This window comes from Mandrillus leucophaeus, unplaced genomic scaffold (genome assembly GCF_000951045.1).
Source record: "Mandrillus leucophaeus isolate KB7577 unplaced genomic scaffold, Mleu.le_1.0 Scaffold228, whole genome shotgun sequence".
Taxonomy (NCBI): Eukaryota; Metazoa; Chordata; class Mammalia; order Primates; family Cercopithecidae; genus Mandrillus; species Mandrillus leucophaeus.
In genome coordinates, this window is record NW_012102343.1 from 1,452,237 (window position 1) to 1,459,928 (window position 7,692).

Genomic DNA, 7,692 nt, shown 5'->3' on the forward strand with positions numbered 1-7,692 from the left:
CGCCCGCCCGCAGAGCCCACAGCCCCGCTTCGGCTCTCGGGGCCGTCACCTGGGATGGGACCATCCAGGTGTGGAGCCCAGCGTCAGCCGTCAAGGCTCATGTCCTATCGGCCTCTGCAGGAAGGGCCGTCCCGGATCCCTGGGAAGGCAGCCATGCCCACACACCTCGGGGGCCAAGGGATTCCTAGCCCCGTTTTATAGATGAAGAAACCGAGGCTCCGAGAGCACCCCTGCCTGCGTATGTCGAATGGACATAGGCATTCTTGGAAAGTGTGTGTGTGTGTTGTGTGTGTGCGCGCATCTGTGTGTCCGAGAAACTGGCAGAGACAAAACCCAAGCCCTACGTGACTCCAGAACCGTCTCTCACCCGACCCACCATCCTCCTAGCCAGGCATGGACACAGTGGGCGGCCCACAGGAAACCCCTCAGGGCACCTGACTGGAGGATCAGGCCTGCTGCCTCCTTGGGAAACAGTCTTCTCAGACCCTCCCTGTGGCCTCACCCAGGCATCTCCTCCTGGTCCCTGGTCGAGGAGGAACTGTTCGCTGCGCGGGGGTTCGCGTGTATCTGCACATGTGCACGGGCATTTGCGGGTCTGTGAATATCCACGTGTGCTGTGTGTCCGAGCCTCTGTGTGGTCTGAGTGCGTGTCAATACTGTACATCCAAATACGACTCTGTATTTGTCTGTGGGGGTCAGGTCTCTATATCTCTGTATTCTTGTGTGATTTGTACGTATCCACTGTGTGTCTGGGTGTATTTGGAAGTGTCTGAATGTGTATCTTTCAGTGGGACTGTGAGTCTGCATGCCTGCCTGTGTATATCTGTCTCTGTGGGTGAAGACCGTGCCTCTCTCTGTGCGTTTGTGTGTGCCCTCCCTTGGTTCTGGATCTTTCTTTACCACCACCCCTCTCACTGCCTTCTGTGTCCAGCTCCCAAGCTGCAGGAACCTGGCAGGATTGGGAGTCACGAGTTGGGCTGGGCCTGGGGCTGGTGGGTGGCTGTGGGGGAGGAGGGAGGCCTGGGAAGTGGCCCCTACAGCTTACATTCCAGCCAGGAGCAGGGAGGCCAGGGCAGCCCCAGCTCTCACCCCAGTGACCTCTGTGTCCGCTGCCTGCCTGCCTGCCCACCCACGAGGGGCTGCCAGAGATGCAGCCTGCCTGCCTGGCCGGCCCTAAGCCTGGAGGTTCAGGAGGTGGAGGCCAGTCACCAGCCAGCTAAGTGGGGTCTGCAAGGAATATTCTGATGAGCTTCAAACAAGCTGGGGTTCTTGGGGTAGACAAACCCCTTCCTGGGCCTGGGGTCATTGTGGAGGGTCACTGTGCATGTGTATGCAGGTGAGTAGGTGTGTGTTTGTACATATCTGTATTGTATATGTTGCCCATAACATCTTTGTGTACATATGCATGTGTTTGTGTGTGTCTTTAGTTTGGGTATGGATTTGTGTATGTGGGCACAGGTGTGTATTGTGCACAACTGTGTGTGCATGTGCTTAAGTATCTTCATTATATATGCTTATAACTGAGTGTTTCTAGCACTTATGCATGGGATGTGTCTTTTGTGTATGAGTTTGTATTTTTTTTTTCTGAGGCAGAGTCTTGCTCTGTTGCCTAGGCTGGTGGACAATGGTGCAATCTTGGCTCACTGCAACATCTGCCTCATGGGTTCAAGCGATTCTTATGCCTCAGCCTCCCAAGTAGCTGGGATTCCAGGTGTACACCACCATGCCTGGCTAATTTCTGTATTTTTAGTAGAGACGGGTTTTTGTCATGTTGGCCAGACGCACCCAGCCTGTATTCATTAATTTGTTTTTTCATTTGGCAAGTGTTGCCTGAGCCCTACTATGCTCCAGGCACTGTTCTAGGTGCTAGGGATATGATACGGAGGGTCTCTCTAAGTTTACGTTAATGGAGTGGGGGGATACTGATGGCTGGGGATGCCGAAGTTCTCTTTCCTGAGTGAACTCCACACTTTGGGTGAAGTCTGTGGTTCCCACAAGTGCACCTCAGTCCTTCATCACTAAATTGGGGACCATATCCTTCTAAACCCAGCTTCCTGGGTTGTGAGATGAATTAGCCTAGGGTAGGCTCAGTGGCAGAGACCAAGGAGACTCTAACATTTCCATGGATTGAATCAAAGTTTGTTCTTGCTCACATCCAGTCCAGAGCAGCTGTGCTAGTAGTTCTGCTCCCCTCTTTTTTTTTAATTTTCTAAATTTAAATTTAAATTTTTAGAGACAAGGTCTTGCTCTCTCTCCCAGGCTGCAGTGCATTGGTGTGGTCACAGCTCAATGCAGCCTCCAACTCCTGGGCTCAAGGGATCCTCCTGCCTCAGCCTCCAGAATAACTGGAACTACAGGTGTGTGTTACCATGCCCAGTTAATTTAAAAACTTTTTTTTTTATGTAAAGACAGGGTCTTGCCATCTTGCCTAGGCTGTGCTCCTTTGTACAGTGGCCCCACTATTGACCAGCCACATTGCCTCAAACAACTTCCTTTGTTTTCAGAGCCCCAGCTTCCTCCATCTGTAAGAGTGGGAATAATAACTGTACTTATCTCATAGGGTTGTGCGAGGACTAAGAAAGCACCTGTGGTGCAAAAAATGGTAGCAATTGGGCATGATTTCTAATTTAATGTTTGACTTGTATTAGAGAAATAAAAATACTACAGTTAGACTGAATGCAGTGGCTCACGCCTGTAATCCCAGCACTTTGGGAGGTCGAGGAGGACAGATCACCTGAGGTTAGGAGTTCGAGACCAGCCTGGCAAACATGATAAAACCCTATCTCTACTTAAAATACAAAAATTAGCCGAGCGTGGTGGGAGGTGCCTGTAATCTCAGCTACTTGGCAGGCTGAGGCAGGAGAATCCCTTGAACTCAGGAGGCAAAGGTTTCAGGGGGCCGAGATTGTGCCACTGCACTCCAGTCCGTGTGACAAAGCAGGACTCTGTCTCAAAAAAAAAAAACCCGGCCGGGCGCGGGGGCTCAAGCCTATAATCCCAGCACTTTGGGAGGCCGAGACGGGTGGATCACAAGGTCAGGAGATCGAGACCACCCTGGCTAACATGGTGAAACCCGTCTCTACTAAAAAATACAAAAAACTAGCCGGGCGAGGTGGCGGGCGCCTGTAGTCCCAGCTACTCGGGAGGCTGAGGCAGGAGAATGGCGTAAACCCGGGATGCGGAGCTTGCAGTGAGCTGAGTTCCGGCCACTGCACTCCAGCCTGGGGGAAAAAAAAAAAAAAAAAAACCCTCAAAAAAACCCCCCCAAAAAAACCAACTACAGTTACAGAGCAGAGTCCTGTAGCATGGACATGAGATAGAAAATAAAGAATCTTATGCTTCTGCCTGTGGCAGTGGAGGAAAAAAATGGAGTGATTTGCATAGGTGCACACAAACACTAATTCTCACCATCACAGTGCAGTCTCTCAATCCTCAACTGTCACTGAGGCCCTGGAAGTAGACCCAGGGGCTTAGGGGTGGCAGTCAGTGCCCCCAACTCAACACTTAACTGTTTATCACCACAATCACTTGCTGTTGTTTCAGGGAGAGAAGTAATATTTATTGAACACCTATTATATGCCAAACAGTGTGCCTGGTGCTCTAACCACCTTGACTCTTTGAATTCTGATCACAACCCTGTAGTGGTAGGTTTTAATTATTTCCATTTTGAAGATGGAAAGATGGAGGCCCAGGGAGTTTATGTAATTTTCCAATAGTTGTTTAGCTACTAAAAAAGGAACAGTGATGGTGATCAAGCTGAAATCTTTCTCCAAAGGTCTTTCCAGTGAACCTAAGCGCCAGCTCCCAATCTTACTGCAAGGACGTTGAAGGTAAGGGCTGAAGTCTTGAGCTGCTTCTGGGTCTTCCCCATGCTGGAGCAGAATGGATGCTTGACAAACTTGGGATGGTTGATGTGTGGAAGGAAGGAGCCCTGATCTCAGGAGCTGACTCTTATGTGGGGAGTCGGGCAGATACAGATAAACATGGGGGGCTGGCTGTAGAAACACTGGGCCACAACAATGTAGTGGACTCTGAGCAGTCATGGCTTCCAGTCTGCAGGCCAGCCCCTGGCCCCCAAGGCATCCTGCAAACACAATTTCCCATACTATTAGTCATGGTGTTAGCCTGAAACACCTGCCTCAACCCATCCCAGCTTGTAGGTTTTCAGCTTCCTGACTCATTTTCCCATTTTCTAGCCATTTTCCCGTTTTCTAGTCTCTTTGTTGTCTTGGCCCTCTGAACTTTTCCCTAGTGATGACTTGTCCTCTCCTAATGACAGTTCAGCACCTGCCTCTGGAGAGGTGTCTCAAGTGGTCCTGGGTAAACACCCTCTGCCTCTGACCTTGTTCCTGAGTCTCGGACTTGGGTGGCTGAGAAGTGTAGCATCCAAGGATTAAAATCTTCCTCATCCTGGCTGGTAGAAAGGGCAACAGTGGGCAGCTCTGGGCCAACAGCCTTTTCATTTTATAGACTGAACCTACATTATAGGCAGCAGCTATTCAAAGCTGCCAGCAAGCAGATGCTTGGTTGAGCTCCTTTGCCTTCTCCCCCTGCCTCCTGGGCTGCGATTTCCTGTAGATCCACCCCAACCTCCATCCTGGGCTCTTCTTCTCTTTATGCACTTGTTCTAGGCAGGCTTCCATGGCTTCCCTGGCCACCAGCACTAGGTAAGACACCCTGGTCCAGGTTCCCACAGTACCTTGAATTCCCCTCCATCATGGCACCTGGCCTTCAGTATCATAATTGCCCAGTTGCTTATCTGTCTTGCCTAACAGAAGGTTAAGATCTAAGAGGGCAGGTACTGTGTCTCTTGTTTACCCTTGTAGCCTCCACACCTTGCTCAGTGCCTGGCACATAGTAGGCCTTAAATTGATATGTTTTGAGTTGGATCAATCCTCGGAGACTAGTCCTTCCCCATGGGGAAAATGTCCCGAGTCTGGCCCTTCCTTACTCACATGCCCTTCAGCTGTTCAGAGGTGCCCCGTCCTAGACCCCATACTCAAGAACCATCAACTTGGGTGGGCCCCTCTGATGGTGAGGGATGGGGAGTGTGGGAGAACCACCTTTTGTTACTGTGTAATCATGTGCTGGGTTGGTCACCACAGCCCCACCAGCCGCCAAGGGACAAGGCTTATGTCTCAGGCCAGAGACCAGAACCCAGTGGGAGGCCTGGGGTGGGGCCCTGTTGGAAGGGGGCCAGGAGAAGAGCCCATGGGTGACCAAGTGTTCCCAGGGGTGGGAAACAAGATGGCATCTGCCACAAGAGCTGGGAACAAGGGAAGCCAGGCGAGGTGCCCACGGCCTTGTCCCAGGCTTCTGGGGCGACGTGTCATCACCAAAGGAATGGAAACGTGTCCTTTGGGAACTTGGCAGCCAGGGCTGGGTTTTTCGTGTTTTCTGTAATTATTTCCCTTTTGTTCTCCCTTAGTATTTAGTAAAGCCCTTTGTGAAAATGCCAGCTGGTCTCAGCTGTGCTAAGAGTGGTGACAAAGGGGGACTCTGTGCGTGCTTGGCCCTAAGCTTTAATGGAGGGACCTGGCTTAATGGTGGCAGCAAAGTCAAGGACCGTCAAGGACACAGGGAGGCTCTGGGAGCCACGGCCCACACCTCATGTCCAGACAGCCTCCTCAACACTGAGTCTCCTCCCAGGCTCTTCCAGGACCTAGCTTCAGTAACCTGGGCTTTATTGAAACCTAGGGGGAGTTTGAGACCAGTCTGGACAACATAGTGAGACCCCATCTCTATGAAAAAAAAAAAAAATAGCCAGACATGGTGGCGTGTTCCTGTGGTCCCAGCTACTCAAGAGACTGAGGTGGGAGGGTTGCTTGAGCCCAGGAGGTTGAGGCTGCAGTGAGCTGTGATAACACCACTGCTCTCCAGCCTGGGCGACAGAGCGAGATCCTGTCTCTGGAAAACAAAAAACAAAAAGGAAAAAGAAAGAAGAAGGAAACCTGGAGGACCGGAGTGCCAGCAATGGCTGATTTGAGAGATAGTGTTTGTATCCCAGTGTTGTAGAAAGCTCTCCTGAAATCCAGAGGCCGGGCACCTGCTGTGTTCCAGGTACCCCATAGGGTGACAAACCCTCCCCAGCTGGGGATGGCTTGGTGAGCTGCTATTCAGGAGTGAGACCTCTGAGCTATCTTCGTTTTCTGCTCTTACAACATAGGGCCCTTTCTAAGCCTTGGACCCTTGCCTGTCTGTTGCCCACCAGGGGTGGACACTCAGCCAGTCCCTTCCCACCTGCCTGGGACCCACCACATCTTAGTTCCCGGGACTGTGCCCCTCTTCTCCTAAGCCCTTTTCCCATCTCCACTGCAGCTCTCAGCTGCTCTGGCGAGAGGGGCCCAGGGAGACCTTCTTCCTCAGGAACAATCACCCCTTTCTCTCTGCTGTGTAAGTGATACACGAGGAGAGGAAGCTATTTGTAACTAATTGGCTGTGATGAGGAATGGAGCCTTTGGAGAAATGGAGAGCCCTGCGATCGCTCGGGGCGGTCCTGCCTCAGGTTGACAGCTGGGTGGTTCTCTTCAGAGGGGGCAGTAGATCACCCCTTCCTCTGCCACCACTCCACTGGGGAGGCCTGGGGGGACGCTGGCAGGTGGTAGCTCCTGCCATTTGCACCTACTGTGTGCAGGCTCCCTGCTTAACATGTTCAATACCTGGAAATCTCTGAACCACCTTCAAGGGAAGTATTATTGTGCCCACATTTCAGCTGAGAAAATGGGTCGAGAGAGGTGAAGTCACTTATGCGAGGTCCTGGGTCCCGCAGCCCAAAAGTAACAGAAGCAAGAGAAATGGACAAGGATCAGCTGAGGATGACCAAGGAGACAGTGTCGGGGAGGGATTAAGATCCTGCTCACTAGTTATATGATGCCAGACCATGCTTTTTGTTCTAGATGTGTATAAGAGACAGTTCCTAACCCATCTCAGAGGTGGGCTGTGTGGCTTAAACAAGAAAGAGGAAGCCAATCATGCAGCACAGTGCGTTGTAAATGCTTAATAACTTTAGTGATCTTAATTATTTCTGGGAGAAAATACATTTCCTCCAAGCTTCCAGCAGACCTCACCCTGGTCACCTGTCAGGGAAGCCATCCCAGAACAGGAGACTCTCTGGGTTATTTCTCAGCCCGCCAAGGGGAGGAGCCAACCTCCAAGACCCTCTTCTCCGTAGAGAAGGATCTGGGGATAAGATGAGATAGAAGAGGGCACCCATGTCCATGGGTCCTGTTCTCTGTGCCAGGTACATAAGGAGACAGAGGCGGGCCCAGTTCCTAGACAACCACAGAAAATTATGAATCAGCCTCTGATGAACACAGCCAAGGTGCAGAGTGCTAAGGAAGCATAAACGGTGGGGAAGATGATGCTAGGCTGCGTGTGCGCGTGTGTGTATAAAGGTGGGGGATCAAAATAAATATTGGATCTCCCTGGCCTGTGAATCCTGACCAGCCCTTCCCTTAAGGAAGGCATCCAAGCCCTGCTAGAAGATTCTGTGAAAAGGGAGAGGAGATGGGCCCCAGGACCAGGGCCTGAGGCTTCTTGGAGAAGGAGGTCTTAATGCCCCAGCATGTCTTCAAGGTGGCAGTGTGACTAAAGTCTTCTTCAGGGGACTCCCCCAAAAAGGGGGAAAAAAGCAATGCTTGCTTTCTGGGTGGTAACTGAAGGACTTCCCTGAGGGACTGTGGGAGGGACTTG